Here is a 24,200-nt window from a genome sequence, read left to right on the forward strand (position 1 = left end):
TGATATTCAATGAGCCTATCAACAACATCAAAACAGACCACTCACATAACAAAGGCAGTAATAAATTACACGGTTTGTTTTCCCTTTTAAGATTCTTTTAGATCTAATACTTGTGAGACAAAGGAAGACAGGAATACAGCTTTCTCTGTTGTTCTTTGATTATTCATAAATACATTGTTCTTAGAATTTAGATGTGTTTGATCTTAAAATCACTTTAACAATAGAAAAAATATTAGCAGTTAATATAGCATGTTGATGTTCTCACAACATGATATTTAAAAGAGGAAAGGTTAGGGAAAGGTTGACCTTAACCTTCTGACCATCTCAATCCAGTTCCTGCCAAAATATAAGCTGGATTTCTGCTACAAGGGATCCAGAGAAGGAGGAAAAAGATGGGGCCCTTCCTTGGTACTTGAATTGTAGACTCCTAGTGGCCAGGAGCCATCTCTTCCTGATTTGCTCTGAGTAGGACCTAACACAACACCCCACAAAGAGGAGCCCTTAATAAATGCCTTTGGGGATGATGATGGTGGAAGTGATGTGCAATATGCAAAACTAAAACAGAGACTTTTAAGCTAAGGGCTTCGCTCCAAGTAGAAACAGCTATTCACATAAGTTTAATGCACACATTGTTTATTCTTTTTTCTTGTGTTGTTTTTGCAAAACCACATTTTGCAGATCTAAAATGTGGTTTGTTTGCCACATTCATGCTTCAAGGAAGTCTCCTGCTTGGTGGGAGGAGTCCTTAAGGCTCACATCTCCTCTCACATCCAGGGCCTGAGCTCCGTGGTTTCCATGAAGAAAGAGAATGGAATCTGGATCTGGAGATCTGGAATCTTTCTCCTCCAGTCCTTTCTCAGATTTCTGTTCCACACTCTCCTCACCTGTCCTGAAGTCTAGTATTAGCTTTATTCTCCCTCCGCATTGTGCAGCAGTGAGGGCTTATTATGAAATACCCAAAATATTTGTGTGGAATAAGAGTATAGTCTCATATTGATGCTGCAGCACTCCTCATGCTATGCTGTTCTTTTCCTCCCTTGTGCCCCGCTACATTGTTATCATTATGTATTTTATTCTTTTTTTAAAAAATCGTTTCTGTAAGTTGTGATTGACAAAACTCATAGGCATCCAGGGTACATCTGCCTTTCTGAATAATTCGAAGGATATCATGTAAAATTGTTTAAATGTTGCTTATATCTCCTCAAATGTGTTTTTAAAACACTCAGTAAAAAACAAGTAAGTCCTTTAGGAATAAAATGCAAGTTTCTTGGAGAGGCAAGGTTATAAAACTGTGGTGTTGAATTATAAAATCTTATTATATGTTTAAAAAACTCCACCTGTATTTCTCTCAGGGTTCTTATAAACAAAAGAGTATGAGACAATTCAATTGGAAAAGGAATTTATTACATGATATTAAGCTGCTCAAAGGATATTGGGTCCTTCAGGAAGTCCTCTGTGAGGACCATAGGCTCAGGCTTAAAGCCTACATGGTGGGTGTGAATGTCCAAATCACATTATGGGCTGTTCAAGTGAAGATTCCCTGGCCATCAGCACTGGGCACTACTACCATGACTCCACCACTCTGGAAGGCCAGACCTTTCAGCACTGCGGCCCTCAAAGAGCCAGACACCTTCACCGCCACTTCTACCAGTAAACAGCTGCAGCACAGTGTGTGTTTTGCCACATTATTTTTTTCTGAAGTAAAGCCTTCACAAGGGTGTCCTAGGATTGGCTGAACCTAGGACACATATCTACATATTTGCTGCAAGGAAAATGAGGAAAGAATTCCTAGCGTTCCCTCTAGAAGGTGGGACACAAAATGGAGGAAATCACACACACACCTGGGACAACAGAACATGCTCTCAATAGGGGTGAACAATTCATCAGCTCCAGGAGGGAGAGGAGTCCAATGAAGGGGACAATTGACTTCTGACTGAGTAAAGATTATCACATATTATGGACACATAAACTAATTTTATCTTCCAGTGTAAAGCAGGTCATTTTAATAGACCAGGTAGGGTGTTTATAGAGTTAAACCAAAGTATGAAGAAAGCACTCACCATCTCAGGAGGGAGGGCAACATGGCGGATAAATGAGATGAGATAACACTCCACGTTTCTCCATAACATGCAATTTTGAATGTCTGCTTTGTGGTCAGAAAAACCAATGCAATTCAAAAGAGGTATTGCTTTGTTCTCTGTACTGCTGTAAGAGCTCATGTGGGTTTAATTAAAAGCAACCCCCATGAGTTGGCTGGCTGCCATGGTAAGAAATGAAATATTACTTTTGATACTTTCATCTTCAGATTGAGCCAGGCCTATGACATGGTCACAATAAAAAGCCTTTCTTATTTCACAGATGTTTTTGCCAAGTCACCAGGGTAGACAGCCATAAAGTAATAATAAAAATTAAACATAGGAAAATTACATAGTTTTTTTTTTCAGACACAAACAAACCCTGACATCAAAGTTCATGTAAATATCTGTCTTAGTCCATTTGTGCTGCCACAAATCAAAGTACCACAAACTGGGTAATTTATAAAGAACAGAAATTTATTTCTTACCGTTCTAGACTCTGGAAAATCCAACATCAAGGTGCCAGCAGGTTCATTGTCTGTTGAGGATTCAGTCTCTGCTTCCAAGATGGTGCCTTGTAGGCTGCATCCTCTGGAGGGAGGAACACTGTCTGTTGCATGGCAGAAGATGGAAAGGCAAAAGAAAACCTACTTCCATCAAGCCCGTTTATAAGAGCACCTAATCCCATTCACAAGGGCTCAACCTTCATGATGTAATTGCCTCCTAAAGGCTCCACCCCTTAATATTGTTACATTGGCAATCAAATTTCAACACGAACTTTGGAGGGGACACAAACATTCAAGCCATAGTACCATCTATCAGACTCCTCTTCATCCCCTCCTTTCCATACTCTAAAAATTACATCAAATAAAAAATACTACCCAGTTTCTAGTAGATAAAAATGGCAGCAGGTTTAATAAACGTTTTAGGGGTCACTAAGCTACTATACCCAGTGATAAAGAAACATCAGGAACAATGGAATCATTTCAGCTAAACAGTCCTTTCTGGTTTTGTATACTAACAGGTAAAAAATGAGCCAAAATTTGCATCATTCTCTATAAAAAAAAAAAATCGTATCTTTGTTTTGCACTTGACATTAATATCGTCATGATTACTTGATCCATTTTTGCAATTCTCTTGATGTACATTTACTTCAAAATGTCCATTTTAGAAAGTTTCAAATGAATGAAGGCAGTAGCATAAAGTTTACGGGGCAGGTTCCTATACCTCTCTGAATACTCTATAATTCTACATGTGACAGGGTTTCAATTCATATAAGCAGATAAGGATAATAATGTTTGATTCTCTATCTCCAAAATTAAAGCACAAAGATGAGAATGTCTGGTTTTCTTCCACTTAAGATACAACACACTTAGATGTAACTCTTACCCAGAATACAATCTGGGGGGAGAGAAGGACAGAATTTTATCTTTATCTGACATAGCTATCTCTGAATCAAACAGGGTTCCTTGCTGGAGTAAAGGTGACAAATTGAGATTTGAGAAATTATTACAAATTAATATGGGGAAATGATTTTAGTCATTTGATTTTGGTAATAAAGGTAACCCAGCGATTCATTGTTTATCATAAGTCAAAATATTTGTGATCCTTTACAGACCTTTGGAAATGATTTAATTCAGCATACTTCATTTCTTAAATTGCACTTGGCATTATTGCATTTTTCAGATATTCCTTTTTTTTGTTTTCTTTACAAATTGAAGGTTTGTGGCAACCTTGCATTGAGTGTCTATGGGGACCATTTTTTCCAACAGTATGTGCTCATTTTGTCTCTGAGTCACATTTTGGCAATTCTTACAATATTTCAAACTTTTTCATGATTATTACACTTGTCATAGTGATCTGTGATCAGTTATCTTTGATGTTACTATTGTAATTGTTTTGGGGCACCACAAACTGTGCCCATGTAAGATGTCAAACTTAATCAATAAATGTTGTGTTTGCTCCACCAACCAGCCATCTCCAAGTCTCTCTCCCTCTCCTCGGGCCTCCCTGTTTCCAGGGACATGACAATATTGGAATTAGGTCAATTAATTTCCTACAGTGGCTTCTAAATGTTCAAGTGAAAGAAAGACTTGCACACCTTTCACTTGAACTCAAAAGCTAGAAATTATTAAGCTGCACGAGGAAGGCATGTTGAAAGCTGAGATATACGCTAAAAGCTAGGCCTCTTGCACCACACGGTTAGCCAAGTTGTGAATGCAAAGGAAAAGTAATTGAAGGAAATTTAAAGTACTACTCCAGGGAACACACAAATGATAAGAAAGCAAAGCAGGCTTATTGCTAGTATGGAGAAAGATTCAGTGGTCTAGAGAAAAAATCAAACCAGCCACAACATTGCCTTAAGACAAAGCCCAGTCTGGAACAAAGCCCTAACTCTCGTCAATTCTATGAAGGCTGAGAGAGGTGAGGAAGCTGCAGGAGAAAAGTTTGAAGCTAGCAGAGGTTGTTGGTTGCAGAGGTTGTTGGTTCAAGAGGTTTAAGAAGCTGATTCCATAATTCAAAAGTGCAAGATGATGCTGCACTTACACAAAAGTGCAAGTAAAAGTGTTGATGTAGAAGCTGCAGCAAGTTATCCAGAAGATCTAGCTAAGATCATGATCATCGGTGAAGGCAGCTACACTAAACAACATATTTTTGGTGTAGACGAAACAGCCTTCTCTTGGAAGAAGACGCCATCTAGGACTTGCCCAGTTAGAAAGGTGAAGTCAATGATTGGCTCAAAGGACAAGTTGATTCTCTCATTAGAGGCTAATGTAGCTAGTGACTTTAAGCTGAAGTCAATGTTCATTAAATACTCAAAAATCATAGGGCCCTTAAGAATTATGATAAATCTACTGTTCCTATGCTCTATAAAGGAAATAAGAAAGCCTGAGCGACAGGACATCCGTTTACAGCATGGTTTACTGAATGTTTCAAGTGCACTGTTGAGGCCTACTGCTCATTAAAAAATTTTTCTTTCAAAATATTACTGCTCATTGACAATGCGCCTAGTTACCCAAAAGCTGTGATGGAGATATACAAGGAGATTAATATTGTTTTCTCGCCTGCACACAAAATCCATTCTGCAGCCCATAGATCAGAGTCACTTCAGTTTTCAAGTCTTAGTATTTAAGAAATGTATTTTGTAAGGCTGTAGCTGCCATAGATAGTTATTCCTCTGAGAGTTCTGGGCAAAGTAAATTGAAAATCTTGTGGAAAGAATTTTTCACTTTAGATGCTATTAAATAATATTTGTGATTCATGGAAGGAAGTCAAAATATCAACATGAACAGGAGTTTGGAAGAAATTGATGCCAACTCTCATGGATGATTTTGAGGGGTTCAAGACTTTGATGGAGGAAGTAACTGCAGATGTGGTGGAAATAGTAAGAGAACTAGAATTAGAAGTGGAGCCTGAAGATGTGACTGAATTGCTACAATGTCATGATAAAACTTGAATGGATGAGGAATTGCTTCTTATGGATGAGCAAAAAAAAAAAAAAAAAAAAAAAAAAAAAAGGATTTCTTCAGATGGAATCTACTCCTAGTGAAGATGCTGTGAACATTGCTGAAATGACAACAAAGGATTTACGATAGGACATAAGCTTGGTTGATAAACCAGAGTTTGAAAGGATTGGCCTCAGTTTTGAAAGAAGTTCTACTGTGGGTAAAATGCTACCAAACATCATCGCATGCTACAGAGAAATCCTTTGTGAAAGGAAGAGTCATTGATGCAGCAAACTTTATTGTTATTTTATTTTAAGAAATTGTCACAGCTACCCCAGCTTTCAGCAATCACCATCCCGACTGGTCAGCAGTCATCAACATTGAGGCAAGACCCTCCACCAGCAAAAAGATTACAACTTCCTAAAGGCTCAGATGATTGTTAGCATTTTTTAGCAACAAAATATATTTTAATTCATTGCGGGAGGCCGATGCAGGTGGATCACGAGGTCAGGAGATCAAGACCATCCTGGCTAACACGGTGAAACCTCGTCTCTACTAAACAAAATACAAAAAATCAGCCTGGCGTGGTGGTGGGCGACTGTAGTCCCAGCTACTACTCTGGAGGCTGAGGCAGGAGAATGGTGTGAATCCGGGAGGTGGAGCTTGCAGTGAGCTGAGATCACGCCACTGCACTCCAGCCTGGGCAACAGAGTGAGACTCTGTCTCCAAAAAAAAAAAAAAAAAAAAAAAAATATATATATGTATATATATATGTGTGTGTGTGTATATATATATTTTAATTAAAGTACATTTTATAGACATAACGCTATTGCATCCTTAATAGCCTAGAATGTAGTATAAACATAACTTTTATATGCACTGGGAGACCAAAAAATGCACATGACTCTTATTGCATTATTTGCTTTATTTTAGTGGTCTGGAATCAAACATTCAGTATTTCTAAAGATATGCATACTTTCATTCTAAAGCATTCAAAATTTGGATAAATGTGAAAGATCATGATAAAGTATTATAAAAGGCTATTATAATATTTTATAAAATCTATATGTATTTAATATTCAGAAGGAATCATGAACTATTCTTATTTATACTATAAACTGCGATTAGATTTGCTTTGCATTACTAATTTCAAATTCTTAACTCTAGTCACATTCTTATTATAAGGCAAATTATCTCACAATTTATTCTGTTCCAAATTTAATTTTGTAATAATGAAAAGATAGAATATTCAGCACTTGGAATATTCTCCTTCAGATCTTAAGAGATTCCTAGTCTATGTCTCTATTCTAATAAGCAGTTATAAGCATGTCTTTGCCAATATTTATTTCTCTTCACTCTAAGCTCCATAGAAATGAGAATTTAATCAGGTGTGATAGTTGGAGGAAATAAACCTGACTTTGTTCTGGGCAGGCTTCGGGGATGTAAGTCAGGACTGGATAGGCGACAGTTAGCTTGGAGTTGTCCTGGCAGTAGAACACCCAAGTGTTGCAACAAGTTTGTTCCAGGGTTGATGGGGGAATTTGGTGCACTCCAAGGTAGATCAAAGTTCTGAAATGGATTTCCTTTGGAACAGAGCATAATTCTCACATCAGACCCAGACCCCACCTGAGTTATTCATTGTCATTTATTTCAATTAAGGTAGCTCAGGTATAGATACAGTTTTAGGACTCTCCTTGGGTGCCTCTCCTTTCACCATAGCCAATTTTCTGTCTGCACCTGCACCTCTGGCATTTATCCAGAAATAATGCCAAGCTCAAAGTAGATTTATCAAATACATAAATGCAAATGAGGGAAGAAATAAAATATGCCATAATAGTATCTCTGTGTTAAATAAGTTTTAACCACACCTTCAAAAAGTTCCCTCTAAAATAAAGAAATGGACATTACATAGTCCCTATAAAGTACATCATTGTCAAATAAAGGGTAGAGGAAAAAGAAATTACTGAATAATTCAAATTATTCATAAACATTAACGCTGTTTCAAGGAAAAATATTTTCTGTTTGCCATAATTTTTCATGTTGGCCATAAACCTTGATCAAAATTATTAGTCCAATTGGTGAAGCCTTAATTTCATTTAACCCAGAATAATTATGATAATAATAATTGTAGTCAGTTACATTTCTCTGTGTTTTTGCATACAATATAATCTATAATATTCACAAAACCCATGGATAATAGGCATTGATATACAGTAGAGGTGAGAAAACTAAAACATTTAAATAGCTTGTTTAAGGTCACATGTCTAGTTAACAGCAGAACCAAAATTCAAACCTAGGATATTGAGCTTATGAACAAAGAACTGCAGCTCCAGTTATATTATAAAGTTAATTTTATTTAAAACTTACTTCATTATTTGAAACCAATGAGAAGAAAGAGACAATGTATTAGAATCTCTGGGACACATCTAAAGCAGTGTGTAGAGGGAAATGTATAGCACTAAATACCCACACCAGAAAGCAGGAAATATCTCAAATCGACATCCTAGCATCAAAATTAAAAGAATTAGAGAAGCAAGAGCAAATAAATCCAACGGCTCGCAGAAGACAAGAAATAACTGAGATCAGAGCAGAACTGAAGGAGACAGAGACATGAAAACCCCTTCAAAAATCAATGAATCCAGGAACTGTTTTTTTAAATTAACAAAATAAATAGACTGCCAGATAGACTAATAAAGAAGAAAAAAGAGAAGAACCAAATAGACACAATAAAAAATGATGAAGGGGATATCACCACTGATCCCACAGAAAAACAAACTACCATCAGAAAATACTATAAATACCTCTATTCAAATAAACTAGATAATCTAGAAGAAATGGATAAATTCCTGGACATACACACCCTCCCAAGACTAAACCAGGAAGAAATCAAATCTCTGAATACACCAATAACAAGTTCTGAAATTGAGGCAGTAATTAATAGCCTACCAACCAAAAAAAAAAAAAAAAAAAAAGCCCAGCACCAGACAGATTCACAGTAACATTCTGTCAGAGGTACAAAGAAACATGGTGCCATTCTTTCTGAAACTATTCCAAACAATTGAAGAAGAGGGACTCCTACCTAACTCATTTTGTGAGGCCAGCATCATCCTGATACCAAAACCTGGCAGAGATGTAACAAAAAAAGAAAACTTCAGGCCAATATCCCTGAAGGACATCCATGCAAAAATCCTCAATAAAATACTGGCAAATGAAATCCAGCAGCACATCAAAAAGCTTATCCACCACGATCAAGTCGACTTCATCCCTGAGATGCAAGGCTGGTTCAACATACACGCATCAATAAATGTAATCTATCACATAAACAGAACCAATGACAAGAACCACATAATTATCTCAATAGATGTAGAAAAGGCCTTAGATAAAATTCAACATCCCTTCATGTTAAAAACTCTCAATAAACTAGGTGTTGATGGAACATATCTCAAAATAATAAGAGCTATTTTCAACAAACCCATAGCTAATAGCATACTGAACGAGCAAAAGCTGGAAGCATTCCCTTTGAAAATCAGCACAAGACATGGATGCCCTTTCTCACCACTCCTATTCAACATAGTATTGGAAATTCTGGCCAGGGCAATCAAACAAAAGAAAGAAACAAAGGTATTCAAATAGGAAGAGAGGAAGTCAAATTGTCTCTGTTTGCAGATGACATGATTCTATATTTAAAAAACCCCATTGTCTCAGCCCAAAAACTCCCTAAGCTGATAAGCAACTTAAGCAATGTCTCAGGATACAAAATGAATATGCAAAAATCACAAGCGTTCCTATTCACCAACAACAGGCAAGCAGAGAGCCAAATCATGAATGAACTCCCATTCACAACTGCTACAAAGAGAATAAATAAAATACCTAGGAATACAGCTTACAAGGGACATGAAGGACCTCTTCAAGGAGAACTACAAACCACTGCTCAAGGAAACAAGAGAGAACACAAACAAATGGAAAAACATTCCATGCTCATGGATAGGAAGAATCAATATCATGAAAATTGTCATACTGCCCAAACTAATTTATAGATTCAATGCTATTCACATCAAACCACCATTGACATTCTTCAAAGAATTAGAAAAAACTACTTTAAATTTTATATGGAACCAAAAAAGAGCTTGTATAGCCAATACAATCTGAAGCAAAAAGAACAAAGCTGGAGGCATCATGCTACCTGACACTAAACTACACTACAATACTTCAGTAACCAAAACAGCATGGTACTGGTACCAAAACAGATATATAGACAAATGGAACAGAACAGAGACCTCAGAAATAACACCACACGTCTACAACCATCTGATCTTTGACAAACCTGATGAAAACAAGCAATGGGGAAAGGATTCCCTATTTAATAAATGGTGCTGGGAAAACTGGATAGCCATATGAAGAAAATCGAAACTGGACCCCTTCCTTACACCTTATACAAAAATTAACCAAAGATGGATAAAAGGCTTAAATGTAAAACCCAAAACAATAAAAACCCTAGAAGGATACGTAGGCAATACCATTCAGGACATAGGTATGGGTAAATACTTCATGATGAAAACACCAAAAGCAATTGCAACAAAAGCCAAAATTGACAAATGGGATCTAATTAAACTAAAGAACTTTTGCACAACAAAAGAAACTATCATCAGAGTGAACAGGCAACCTACAGAACGGGTGAAAAGTTTTGCAATCAACTCATCTGACAAAGGTGTAATACCCAGCATCTACAAGGAACTCAAACAAATTTACAAGAAAAACAAAAAAACCCCATCAAAAAGTGGACGAAAGATATGAATAGACACTTCTCAAAAGAAGACATTTATGCAGCCAACAAACATTTTAAAAAAGCTCAACATCATTGATCATTACAGAAATGCAAATCGAAACCACAATGAGATATCACCTCATGCCAGTCAGAATGTCAATTATTAAAAAGTCAAGAAACAATAGATGCTGGCAAGGGTTTGGAGAAGGAGAAATAGGAATGCTTTAAACTGTTGTTAGGAATGTAAATTAGTTCAATCATTGTGTAAGACAGTGTGGCAATTCCTCAAGGATCTAGAACCAGAAATACCATTTGACTTTGGGTTTATACCCAAAGGAATATAAATTATTCTACTACAAAGACACATGAACACATAATGTTTATTGCAGCACTACTTACAATAGCAAAAACTTGGAACCAACTCAAGTGCCCATCAATGATAGAATGGATAAAGAAAATGTGGCACATATGCACCAATGAATACTACACAGCCATAAAAAAAGAATGAGATCATGTCATTTGCAGGGACATGGATGAAGCTGGAAACCATCACCCTCAGCAAACTATCACAGGAACAGAAAACCAAACATCACATGTTATCACTCATAAGTGGGTGTGGAACAATGAGAACACATGGACACAGGGAGGGGAACATCACACAGTGGGGGCCTGTCGGGGGGGATGGGTAAAGGGAGGGAGAGCATTAGGACAAATACCTAATACATGCAGGGCTTAAAACCTAGATGACTGGGTTGATGGCTGCAGCAAACCACTATGGCACGTGTATACCTATGTAACAAACCTGCACCTTCTGAACATGTATCCTGGAACCTAAAGTAAAACAACAACAACAAAAAATAACTTACTTTAACCTTTAAAAAAACTATAAATTATTATTAATAATTTTCATTTCTATAGTATCCTAATATATAATATTACATTGATCTTCACCACAACCTATGAGATTTGTAGGGCAGACACATGGACCTTCTTATGGACAAGAGAAACTGAGGCTGGTAGTTTTGACTTGCTAGTCACAAAGCTGTGTGAACCCAGAATCCAGTGATCTCTTCAAGATACACACTGCCTCCTCAAAGCTTATCTCAACACTAACAGAGAACTGCTATTAAGGAAGCACAACTGAGTTGCCTAAAATCCAAACCAATCCAAACAAAAAACACCATGGATGTTTGACAAAATGATAGCATAGCTCCAAACCGGAACTAATGATAGAATCTTTTTTTTTTTAATTGTAAATGAGAAAGCCATCATAGTAACATTTCTTACAAAGTAATTATGGACAATGAAAATGTCACACTTGATCTTTGACTAGTTTAGCTTAGATAAACAGACCATTAATTGTCACATGTTAATCAATTCACTTTCTCCCAGCCCATGACTAAATGCTGAATGATATGGAACTCCAGAACCATAGGATCAAAGTATCTGATATTTGGTCTGATGGCTCATATGTTCTGGACTAAAAATATATTTCTCTTATTTCAATTCCAGAGACTAGCATTGTATCACAGAGCTTGTGTCAATTGCGAGTTTTATTGAGCAAAGTGACATAGACGTGTGACCTTAAGTGTTCAGCTGAAAAGACAAATGACACTTGAAACAAAAAAGGTCAGCTTTCTTCAGGCATGGATGCTTGTTACAGATTTTGGAATCTGCAACAGCTCTCTGAAGTTCTTGAGTGTTCTACTCTTTTTTTGGCCCATATTGAAAAATTAAGAATTAAGATATCCTGTACAGCCTCTAGGCTAAGCCACACTCTGAAGTGTGGTATGGAATGTGTGGGAAGTCCTGACTCCGAAAAGCTCTCCCCCATTGGTTTAATCACCACATCTGAAATTCTGTTGTAATGTTTTAAAAAAATCTTGGACTAATATTTGAATGTTAACATAATATTAATATATAATATTATAATAGTAGAGTATTATATTATATATAACTCATAATAACATAAACCCTTCAAGAAAAGCTAATAAACATTATTATAGTAGTCAGAATTTATTTCTTATTCTTTATTTTGAAGTAACAGCTAGTTTTCAGAGTTGCTTTGTTGGAAGAAAGCAGATTTCAAAAGGGAGACATTGTAGGGACTGAGTGTTAATAAGAACCTATGCTGGTGATGACAGACCTTGGTCAGGACCCACTTCAGAGTCTGAGAAGCCAGCAGCATGATGTGTTGGGCACAGGCCATGTGTGACACACACCCTTTCCTCCAGAACCCTGGCCATCAGACAAGCTCAAAAGGATGAAACACGACAGACATGCATTCTTCCTAGGTCCAGGTCCCAAGTCCCTGGTAGTCACAAGCACCTTAGGGCTTCAGAATCTTAGGAGGCTTTGATGCCACATGGAGCCCGTCATTCCATAGAAGTTGGCCAGGAGCCATTAATAAGTTTTAATTCTTCAATCCCTTCTTTATTTATCTCTCTGTTATAGCCTGCCCATCATGAAGGCAACTCACATAACGAATGAGACAGGAGAATTTTACCTTATGCCCACAATCCCTGAATTTAAATATGCTTAAAGCTTTCTTTTTCTGAAGCACACTGATCTCACAACTCAAAAGATGTTTAATCAATAATATAACTGAAACTCTATTTAATGTTTTAGAAAAATGAAATTTAAAATTTTCTCAGAATTGATTGCAAGAAGAAACATTTTCCTTTAAAAGCAAGCACTAAAAGGCTTGGGGTTTCTTTTCAGTTTTTAGTATGGCTCCCAGAGGGGTCAAGACTTGGGTTTGCAGACCCAGATGCTATACTAGAGGGAAACTTTGGGAGATGACCTGGATTTAACATGCACGCTCCACACACTGATCATGGGCTACAATGAAGATAAAGTAAATTGATCTATTACTTTGCAGACAATAAAATTGATCTATTACTTTGCAGAGAAGAAAGAAGTGACAGTTCCATATTTTCCTTTCCTCATCAGTTTACTTTTTCAATTATTACTCTCATTTTTTTCTAATATGAAAAGTAAATATCCTTATTATAGATCATTCAAATAATTCATACAATCATGGATCAATTGAAAGGAGGAAAAGTTTATTCCTAGTCCTACCACCCAGAAACCACTGTTTATTTGCTATTTTGATATATTTTATTTGTGTTTTGGGTGTGATGGTTAGATTTTTATGAATTCATAAAAGTTAGTTTTTAACAAAGTTTTTGCATTATTGCATGCATGCCATATTTTTATGACCTGCTCCTCTCACTTAACATTATTATAGAACTCTTCTGTTATATTGCAAATTATGTAAACATTATTTTTCATAGTTGTATTTAATAGAATACATAATAATTCTTCTAATTTTGAGTGGTTTTTACTGTTTCACTGGCTAAGTAACACTGATGGATATTTTTGTTGATTAAGTTTTGCTAAATTTTTGAACACTTAAAATAGATTTACAGAAGTAGAATTATTGTATAAAGTAATGAACATCTATATGACACATACTTTTAAAATTAAATCCAAGAATATACTAATTTAGTCTCTCATCTACAATGTTACTGTGTCCATCTTCAACACCTCTGAGTATTATCATTTAAACACATTAGCTTACTTGATCAAAAGAAATGCTTTTCTGTTGTTTTATTAGCATTTCTTTATTACTATTGTAATAAATAACATTCATTCAACATTATAAAAAATTGAACATTTTTTATATTAGCTAAACAGTTACATGACATTTTCTGCGAATATTTAACTCATAGACTATTAAGGTCTACATTTTTGTTAATGTTTTCTATGAATATTTTATAAAGATACTTTTTACTTGTTACATTTGCTGCACATTTACCTTGTTTAATTTTTGTTCGTGTTGCCTATATTTTTAATTTTGAAAACTACAAACATTTTAAATTTTCATATGTATTAATACTTTACTTTTTAATCTGGCTTGCTTATCATTATTTTTTATTCCAGTCAAAAAAAGGAGATTTGGAAGTATTCCTCCCTGTAGCTTTCCCTAAGAGAGTAACTTATCTATATTTGATGAACAGGAAGAAAATCACATATTTCCAAACTGAAGATTCGCCTTGGCTTTATTCTGTTTCCTGCTACAATTCTGAATTGTTACAGATCACCTCCTTTTGACACTTCTGTTCCAGAACACACAGATAAAATATAATTAACACAAATAGGGGCTTATGAACAGGATTTAATACCAGAGCTTTAAGTGCTCTGGAGGGTTTTGATGAGGCTTTGGGTGAAGAGTACTAAGGTGGTAGATCCTTTATAGGAGAAAAAGAGAGTGAGAGAGAGAGAGAGAGAGAGAGAGAGAGAGATCAAGAATTAGATGAATTACTAATGAACAAATGAGTGAAGGAACATTGCATTATCCACGCATATTCCAGCATTCTCCAGCCCTTGTGGGGGAACCTTGTTGTTACCTGGGGCTCATTTTATCCAGTTCAGGATCTCCAAGGCTCTGACAATGAAGATCCTCTAGAGATAACCCCAAGGATTTTCCTGCACATTCTCTTTCATGCATACCAATGATGTCATCCTGCTGGGTTTGTGTACTTCTCTTCAACCTCTGTAACATGTTTAGTCATGAAAGAAAAGGTGATCAACCTATGTTGAAACCAAGTACAACTTATAGCATCTCTTTAACACTAAACATTTTCATGAATATTAATTAAATAATTTGGGCAGTACATAACCCATGTCTACAATATGAGTGATGGCATTTATAACAAAGGCTAATGCTGATCAAATGCTTACTATGTGTTGGGCATTATTTCAACCACCTTAGGTGATTATTTCTCTCAATGCCTTTATGGGTAGGCACCATATTGGCCACATTTTGCAAATGAGGAATTCAAAGCATAGAGAAGTTAAATAAATTGCCCAAAGTTACACAGTTAATAAGTAGTGGAACTAGGTAAGATTCAACCCAGGCAGTCTGGCTCCTGAATTTCTGCTCTTCATGGTCATGATGTACTGTTTTACTCAGAATTTTGTTTTGTTTTAGTAGAAACAATAATATCATTAAAGCCATGTGACGTAACTATAGAAGCTTTATTACAAAATAAACAAGAAAATTAAGCAAAATCAACGTATAGTGAAAGCGGCTACTCACTGAAACACTGGCTTTCTTTGCTGCTTTGGGGAAAGCATTTAATGTAAAACAAAACAAAAAATAGAAACACCAAAACCCAATAACCTATAAACAGACAACTTGTTTCCTCTGTTCTTACTGACTTTCAACTCAAAATGACATTACTTGTGTAATTACGACTTATTAAATAGAATTCTAGCACCTTAGAATTGGGAGAACCTAGTTCTAGCTGCCCATACTCACTGCAGAAATTTATTCTTCAATTATCCTTCTAACCGTCACTGACCCTTTGCTAGAACATCTCCATTGACAATAAGCTCACTGATTAGTAAGATGGCCTCCTATGTAGGTATTTTTCTTACCTAACAATTAAATCTGTAAAGTTCATGTATAAATTCACTAAATATTTGCTGAACCCACTGCATGCCAGCCTTGGATACAGACTTTGATTTCCTTCTTTCCCTCCCTCCCTCCCTCCTTCCCTCCCTCCCTTCCTTCCTTCCTTCTTTCCCTCTCTCTTCCTTCCTTCTTTCTTTCTTTCTTTTTTTTTTTTTTTTTTTTTTTGAGATGCAGTCTCACTCTGTCACCCAGGATAAAGCACAGTAGGGCGATCTGGGCTCACTGCAAGCTCCGCCTCCCGGGTTCACGCCATTCTCCTGCTCAGCCTCCCGAGTAGCTGGGACTACAGGCGCCCGCCACCATACACTGCTAATTTTTTGTAATTTTAGTAGATAGGGGGTTTCACCATGTTAGCCAGGATGGTCTCGATCTGCTGACCTCGTGATCCACCCACTTCGGCCTCCCAAAGTGCTGGGATTACAGGCGTGAGCCACCGTGCCTGGCTCCTCTCCTCCCCTCCCCTCCCCTCCACTCCCTTCTTTCCTTCTCTTTTCTTTTTCTTTCTTTCTTTCTTTCTTTCTTTCTTTCTTTCTTTCTTTCTTTCTTTCTTTCTTTCTTTCTTTCTTTCTTTCTTTTCTTTCTTTCTCTCTCTCTTTCTTTCTTTCTTCTTTCTCTCTCTCTCTCTCCCTTCCTTCCTTCCTTTTCTTCTTTCTTCTTCTTTCTTTCTTCTTTCTTTCTTTCTTTCTTTCTTTCTTCTTTCTTTCTTTCTTTCTTTCTTTCTTTCTTTCTTTCTTTCTTTCTTTCTTCTTTCTTCTTTCTTTCTTTCTCTTTCTTTCTCTTTCTTTTTTCTTTCTCTTTTTTCTTTCTCTCTCTCTTTTTCTTTCTTTCCTTCCTCTCTCTTTCTTTTTCTTTCTTTCCTTTCCTTTTCTTTCTCTTTCTTTTCTCTTTTCTTTCCCTTCCTGCCTGCCTGCCTTCCTTCTTTCCTCTCTCTCTACCCCCCCAAGCCCCCTCCTTTCTTTCACCTAAACAGCCAGAAACTATTTTTTTTTTTCACAATCTGGAGGCTGAAAAAGATTCATCAGGTTGATTTCTCTTGAGATTTCTCCTCTCAGCTTGTACAGGTGCACCTTCTTGCTGTGTTCTCACATGGTCTTTCCTCTGTATGTGCAAATGTCTGACTCTCTGGCTCTAGCTCTCTCATGCTCTCCAAATGTCCTTTTCTTGTAAGTACACCAGTCAGGCTGGATTATGACCCACTCTAATGATCTCATTTTTACTTAATCACCTTTTTAAAGGCTTGTGATAATTGATATTTTTGTGTCAACTTGACTGAGCTAATGGGTGCCCAGATAGCTGGCAAGACATTATTTCTGGGTGTGTCTGTGAGGGTGTTTCTGGAACAGATTAGCATGTGAATCAGTAGACTGAGTAGGGAATATTACCCTCACCACTGTGGTTGGGCCTCATCTAATCTGTTGAGGGCCTGAATACAACAGAAAGGGAGAGGAAGGGCAAATTCATTCTCTTGTTTGAGTTAGGACATCCATCTTCTCTTGCCCTCGGACATCGATGCTCTTGGGTCTCAGGACTTTGAGCTTGGACAGAATTACACCACCGGCTTTCCTGATTCTCCAGTTTGCAGATTATGGGACTTCTTAGCCTCCATAATCTCATGAACCAATTCCCATAGTCTCTCTTTCTCTCTCATAGTTCTTTAAAAAATTCAATCAACAGAAAAATTGTATGTATTTATTGTGTATAACGTGATATTTTGAAGTATATATACATTGTGGAATGACAAAATCTTACTAATTAATATGTGCATTGCCTCAATTAGTTATCACTTTTGTGGTGAGAACACTTCACATCCACTTTCTTAGAATTTTTCAAGAATACAATATGTTGTTAACTATAGTCCCTACGTTATACATTAAATCTCTTGAACTTATTTCTTCTGTCTAGACCTTGTTTTCAAGTAGTTTACTGTCTAGCATTTTTAAAACTTTTTTAATTTTTTAAATTTAGAATTCTGCTAATAAGTCAAATATCCATTAACAGCAAAATATTTTTTTCTTTTCAATCGCATATAAATTTCATCAATTTAAAGCAATCAGCTAAATGGTTTAACCCCAAACTGGTAACAACCCAAATGCCATCAGCAGCAGAATGGATAGATACCTTGAAGTCTGTTCACACTATGGAGACATTCTACAACCTGAGAATGCACAAACTGCAGCCACTGGCAACTGCATATCCAAACATAATGTTGGCCGGGCGCGGTGGCTCAAGCCTGTAATCCCAGCACTTTGGGAGGCTGAGACGGGCGGATCACAAGGTCAGGAGATCGAGACCATCCTGGCTAACCCGGTGAAACCCCGTCTCTACTAAAAAATACAAAAAACTAGCCGGACGAGGTGGCAGGCGCCTGTAGTCCCAGCTACTCGGGAGGCTGAGGCAGGAGAATGGCGTGAACCCGGGAGGCGGAGTTTGCAGTGAGCTGAGATCCGGCCACTGCACTCCAGCCTGGGCGACAGAGCGAGACTCCGTCTCCAAAAAAAAAAAAATAATAATAATGTTGAGTAAAATAAGTCACACACAAAAGAACACATACCATGTGATTACACTTATATTTATATAAAGTTCTAATCAGGCAAAACTAATCACTGTTATTGGAAGTTGAATCATGGGTTACCCTCGAGGGTGGGAAACAGTGACTGGGAGAGGAAGAAGAGGGCTTCTATGGGGCTGGGAAGGTTCTGTTTCTTAATTTAGGTGCTGGTTATCTAAGTGTGTTCACTTTGTGAACATTAATTCAGCTGTACTCTTATGATTTTTGTACTTCTCTGGATGTACATTACATTTCAATCAAAAGCATACAAAAAGAAAACCATTATTAGACACATTAGAAAAAAGGTTATCCAACTTAAGAAGAACATGAGTCAGATAATGGAAAAAATTCAATTCACATTCTTCAGGAAATGCATATAAGCACTCAGTTAAGAAGATGGTTTGGAAGATAGCCAAAGCATTACAATTAATAAAGACAGGCCTGAAAAAAATAGCCCCAATTTCCGTAATGGGTGAACCTGCAGGCAGAGCTCTGTGACAGACAATGAATGGGCAAGGGCAGTCATACTCTGACCTCCCCTAAGGCCTGAGGAGTTACTATGGTTGAGAGGCCATCTGAGAGCATCCCCCCAGGAGGGGCTTGAGCCTCAGCATCCTCCTTCTTGGGAGAGGTCTTTCTGGCTCAGAGTCACAGGGTTTTTTTTTTTTTTTTCCTTTTAAAAATGCTGACTTGGCAGCTCCGTTCCTTATTATGAGAGTACTGCTTTATTTCTTGGCATTTTATTTGAATGTTGTAGTGCTGTGGAATGCAGTTGGCTTTTAGTAAATAAATTCTCATTCAGTAGGAAAACCTTTTGAGGTTTCATATTTGAGATAGTAAGACCTTCACACAATCATGTGGATTCAAGCTAAAAAGTCAATGTTTTGAAATAGACATATACGAATGTATTCTGAGTTCTCTCTTGGATCATCCTCCCTCTCCTCTTTCAAGGTTCAATTTGATGTCACCTCTTCCATGAAGTCTTCTGGATAGCCCCTTCAGAATTCACTGCTTTCTTATTTGCTTCCATTGAACTTTACTTGTGTCTTTATTGTAGCATATTTTAGCACTGTACCATATCACATGGTACAGTGATGGGGTGGCCTTTGGATTATAAAGATCAAAGTGTCTTACTTTCCCTAAACTTGGATTTTCTTATTTTTCCAGTTACAGGATTTGATTGTTTTGATAATCAAGAGTGCCTGTAAAGAGCCCAACTTATAGAAGATACTTCCTTTCCCCTCACCCTAGTCTAATTTTTGTGAATGCATTTCACCTTCCAGTAGGAGATAACTCTCATACATTAAGCTGCTGATTTAGTGCCTATCTCCTCCCACTATAGTAAGCTCTACAGACTCATTATCTGTTTTGTTCACTGATGAGATCCAAATGCTTAGCACCTGCAACATTATAGATGCTCTAAAAGTATTTGGAGAAGGAATGAATTCCTTTTTACCCCTCCCCATGTACCACTCAGAGAGCCTGCTAAACCTATTAACCATCACTAGATTTAAGCTTTTTGCAGGCAGGAACTCTCCTCAACACAGCTTCTTTTAGCCCTCACAGAGCAAGGAGGCCTTGCAAGTAAGAGTCAATTGAGAAGTGAAGAGCAAGTTACCATGTTATTAACACTCATACCTAGAAGCAAAATAAAATAAATTTAAATAATAAAGTTCAAAGCAACCAAACCTTGGCATTAGCAACATAAAAGAGAACAAACATCTTAGCCCAAAAGCAGCATTCTTGGTCATAATAGATTAATTTATGTGTTTATCTTAAGACTGCAGCTAATTCGCTCAATGCATATTGGCACATGCAAATGAAATGAGGCTCATGGATAAGAAGAATCAATATCATGAAAATGATCACACTGCCCAAGGTAATTTATAGATTAATGCTATTCCCATCAAATTACCATTGACATTCTTCACAGAATTAGAAAAAAACTACCTTAAAATTCATATGAAACCCCAAAAGAGCTCATATAGCCAAGACAATCCTAAGCAAAAAGAACAAAGCTAGAGCCATCATGCTACCCAACTTCAAACTATACTGCAAGGCTACAGTAACCAAAACAGCATGGTACTGGTAGAAAAACTGCCACATAGACCAATGGAACAGAATAGGGATCTCAGAAATAAGACCACACATCTAAAACCATCTGATCTTCAACAAGCCTGACAAAAACAAGCAATGGGGAAAGGATTCCCTATTTAATAAATGGTTCTGGGAAAACTGGTTAGCCATATGCTGAAAATTGAAACTAGACCCCTTCCTTACACGTTATACAAAAATTAACTGAAGATGGATTAAAGATTTAAATGTAAAACACAAAACCATAACCCTATAAAAAAATCTAGGCAATACATTCAAGACATAGGCAGGGGCAAAGATTCCATGATGAAAACATAAAAAGCAATTGCAACAAAAGCAAAAATTGACAAATGGGATCTAATTAAACTAAAGAGCTTCTGCACAGCAAAAGAAACTATCATCAGAGTGAACAGACAATCTACAGAATGGAAGAAAAGTTTTGCACTCTATCCATCTGACAGAGGTCTAATAGCCAGAATCTACAAGGAACTTAAACAAATTTGCAAGATAAATACCAAGCAACCCCATTAAAAAGTAAGCAAAGGACATGAACAGGAACTTCTCAAAAGAAGACACTTATGTGGCCAACAAACATATGAAAAAAAGCTCAACATCACTGATTATTAGAGAAATGCAAATCAAAACCACAAGGAGATACCATCTCACGCCAGTTAGAATGGCGATCATTAAAAAGTCAAGAAACAACAGATACTGGTGAAACTGTGGAGAAGTAGGAATGCTTTTACACTATTGGTGGGAATATAAATTAGTTCAATCATTATGGAAGACAGTGTGGCAAGTCCTCAAAGAGCTAGAACCAGAAATACCATTTGACCCAGTGATCCCATTACTGGGTGTATACCCAAAGGAATATAAATCATTCTACTATAAAGATACATACATGTGTATGTTCATTGCAGCACTATTCACAATAGCAAAGACATGGAATCGACTCAAATGCGCATCAATAATAGACTGAATAAAGAAAATGTGGTACATATACACCATAAAAAAAAGTAATGAGATCATGTCCTTTGCAGGGATATGGATAGAGCTGGAAGCCATTATCCTCAGCAAACTAATGCAGGAACAGAAAACCAAACACTGCATGTTCTCACTTGTAAGTGGGAGCTGAACAATGAGAACACATGGACACACAGAGGGGAACAACACACTGGGGCCTGTTGGAAGGAGAGCAGGGGGAGGGAGAGCATTAGGATAAACAACTAATGCATGTGGGGCTTAATATGTAGGTGATGGGTTGATAGGTGCAGCAAACCAACATGGCACACATTTGCCTATATAACAAACCTTCACATCCTGCACATGTATCCCAGAATATAATATAAAATTAAATTTAATTTAAAAAAGAAAAATGAAATAAGGAGAAATAAATAAAAGTCAGGAGGGAGCACTGCCTGATATTATGTTGCTAAGTGAAACTTTCCTCTACTTTTTTGCTTTGTTTTGTTTTACACTATGGAAAAAGGAACGATGTACAGATACACATAAAGCAATGAAACAAAAATTCTTGGACAAAACGCTGAAAACATTAAAAATAATTAAAGTGTATACACTCTGTGGCACTTGGCTTCACTAAAATAAATTTTGTAGTATAATAAAGCTAATGCTGTTTCACTTCAAAATAAAATCTGCGTTAACTTGTGTATGAGGTGGAGTGGGGTTGGGAGATTATTACTAAGTAATAAGAGAAGTGTATTTTAGGGTCTCCTAAATTTTACTAAAAGAGGTAGAAAGTGCAGTGGTTAATCACCTGGGCTTTGAAATCCTGGAGCCTAAACTTGAATCTAGGTTACTAGCTGTGAGTGCCTTTTGACAACTTACTTAATTTCCATGAGAGCTAGACTTCTTCAGAGCAGGTGAGGAGAGAGAAAGAGAGAGCAGCATTTTATGTCTTAACTTTGGAAGTGAGTGATATACCCACAAGTACTTCAGCCATATGTTATTGGTCACACAGACCAATCCTGGTATTATATGGGAGGAGACTAGACAACAATATGAATACCAGGAGATGGGGATCACTGAGACCATGTTGGAGGCTGGCTGCCACAGATGGCTAATGCAACTGGGGGTTGGCAGGCATCCTTCTCTCTCCAAATGGGCTTTCTGCATGGCTAGCTTGAACTTCATGATTGCGTGGAAGTCTCAGGGTGGTTGCGTTTCTAACAAAACAATTTGCCTAACACAGAGTAAGCATTCTAAGGTATAACGTGGAAGCTGACAGTCCTAAGGCCTGGGCTCAGAAATCCTGGAAGCCACATCTGACCACCATTCTATTGGCCAAAACAATCACAGTCCATCTGGGTTCAACAGGAGAAGAAATAGACTTCACTTCTTGGCAAGGTCACATTGCTACAGAGGATGTGGGATCAGAGACGTCAGTTGCAGCTATTGTCAGAAACATATTCTACCACTTGTGGAAAGGAAAATGCAAGGAGAAGACAGCCATTGGCTCTTTGGAAGAGGTGAGTACTGAGGTAGGGCTTGAGATACATTGAGACCTGGAATTGAAGAAAGGAGGTCCAATGGCAAGAACAGTTCAGTGGCTGAACACACTGCAGTGGGAATAACAGAAGGAGAGCCATGGAGGACAGAAAGTGTGAGTCACTTGCAGGGATGTATGAAAATTACTTGGCAGAAACAAGAAAGTCATCTCAGGGACAGACAAGAGATGAGGATAGAGGCAACCGCCAAAGGGTCCTGAATGCTAAACTGAAATCCCAGACTTAGAAGGATGATCTACAGATTTTGGAGGAAACGACCTCTTTAAAAATAGTTTTGACAGAAGGGCCTCAACATTTATGAAATGTGCCAGGTACTGAACTAAGTATTTTACACACATCAGTTTATCTAATTCTTATTGCAAATTTACAGAGTGAGTATTCTTCATTTTTTAGATGGTGAAATTGAAGCTTAGGAAGTTTGAGTAACTTGCTGCAGTTCACAAAGCTAGTAAGTGGAAGACCTGGGTTTCAAAACTCAAGTCTAGTTGAATGCCTGTAACCTTAACTCATTCATTTTTTGTCATTGTAAAATCCCAAGATAAAGAAATATTTTAGGTGTTAAGAAGAAGGGTCTGATGAGGCAGACCCAAGGGACTGACTTGTAGTGAAGACTGCTACAACATCCAGGGTAACCAGACCCTGTGAGCAGCACCCTGGACAGAGCCAAGTGCTGTCCTGAATGATGGGTGGCAGGCTACACAGGTGGAATGGAAGAGCCTGGGCAAACATCAGGCCTGAAACATGGAGCCAGAGGAGCTGCTGTGGGTGAGAAGGCAGAGCAGGGGGAGCGTTCTGGATTTTGCGGGGAGTTCTGGGAGGACAGCATGCTAGATTCTCTTCCATCAGTGAACAATCTCGAAGTCCTATGATGCAGCTTTAGGAAGGACTTGTATAGAGTAATGAAAGATGACAACAAGGTCCTTATCAGAGAGCCAGATTGTCTGAATCAACCCTGATGCACAAGGGAGCTGAGGAGGGGAATGCTGGTGGGCAGATCTTGCACTTAGATTGTTCTTACAACCAGTGTTTAGTTCCTCACCACTACCTTCAGACCAAGGCTAGAGGGCTTTTCTATGACCTGCCTCTGGCTGCACATAGTTTGTAAGATGAAGAGTCCGCCAGGCCAAAGAGATATGTGTGTCCATGTGGAGTCTATTCCCTGTCTCTAAACACCTGGGGTCCCAGAATTCCTTGCCAGATGTCCTGAGCTTGCTTTCAGGTTATCTGCAGTCCTGCCACCTGGGTCCTTCTTCTCTAGGGTGAAC

This window comes from Rhinopithecus roxellana, chromosome 3 (assembly GCF_007565055.1).
Source record: "Rhinopithecus roxellana isolate Shanxi Qingling chromosome 3, ASM756505v1, whole genome shotgun sequence".
Classification (NCBI taxonomy): Eukaryota; Metazoa; Chordata; class Mammalia; order Primates; family Cercopithecidae; genus Rhinopithecus; species Rhinopithecus roxellana.